The 1,082-nt window shown below is 41.4% G+C and overlaps 1 non-coding gene across 1 annotated transcript; it reads left to right on the forward strand.

The window, feature by feature from the left end:
- Positions 1 to 552: 552 nt before the first annotated feature.
- On the forward strand, positions 553 to 660 carry LOC112730882 (small nucleolar RNA R71). The gene has a single exon (XR_003166685.1). It is a non-coding gene; the product is annotated as a small nucleolar RNA R71 (small nucleolar RNA).
- Positions 661 to 1,082: the final 422 nt, after the last annotated feature.

A 1,082-nucleotide genomic window follows, 5' to 3' on the forward strand; every position in this document is an offset into this window, starting at 1 on the left:
TTTGTTCAGAGTTCTCTGTCTGTTGCTGAGTGGATGATGGAAAAGGCTTGCTATTGCTAAACCTGTTTCTTCCACCATTATTAAAGCCTTGTTGAGGCTTTTGTTGATCCTTCCATGAGAGATTTGGGTGATTTCTCCATGAGGGATTATAGGTGTTTCCATATGGTTCACCCATGTAATTCACCTCTGCTATTGCAGGGTTTTCAGGATCATAGGCCTCTTCTTCAGAAGGCGCCTCTTGAGTACTATTGGATGCAGCTTGCATTCCATTCAAACTCTGAGAAATCATGTTGACTTGCTGAGTCAATATTTTATTCTGAGCCAATATTGAGTATCAATTTCAAGAACTCCCTTCTTCTGAGGCGTCCCATTACTCACAGGATTCCTTTCAGAAGTGTACATGAACTGGTTATTAACAACCATGTCAATGAGTTCTTGAGCTTCTGCAGGCGTTTTCTTTAGGTGAATGGATCCACCTGCAGAAGTATCCAATGACATCTTAGATAACTCAGACAGACCATCATAGAATATATCCAGGATGGTCCATTCTGAAAGCATGTCAGAAGGACACTTTTTGGTCAGTTGCTTGTATCTCTCCCAAGCTTCATAGAGGGATTCACCTTCTTTCTGTCTGAAGGTTTGAACATCCACTCTAAGCTTACTCAGCTTTTGGGAAGGAAAGAACTTGGCTAGGAAAGCCTTGACCAGCTTATCCCAAGAGTTCAGGCTATCCTTAGGTTGAGAGTCCAACCATATTCTAGCTCTGTCTCTCACAGCAAAAGGGAAAAGCATGAGCCTGTAGACTTCAGGATCTACTCCATTAGTCTTAACAGTATCACAGATCTGCAAAAATTCAGTTAAGAACTGAAAAGGATCTTCAGATGGAAGTCCATGGAACTTGCAGTTCTGCTGCATTAGAGAAACTAATTGAGGTTTCAGCTCAAAATTGTTTGCTCCAATGGCAGGAATGGAGATGCTTCTTCCATGTAAATTGGAATTAGGTGCAGTAAAGTCACCAAGCATCCTCCTTGCATTATTATTATTTTCGGCAGCCATCTCCTCTTCTTGTTCGAAAATTTCTG

This window comes from Arachis hypogaea, chromosome 12 (genome assembly GCF_003086295.3).
Source record: "Arachis hypogaea cultivar Tifrunner chromosome 12, arahy.Tifrunner.gnm2.J5K5, whole genome shotgun sequence".
In the NCBI taxonomy this organism is placed as follows: Eukaryota; Viridiplantae; Streptophyta; class Magnoliopsida; order Fabales; family Fabaceae; genus Arachis; species Arachis hypogaea.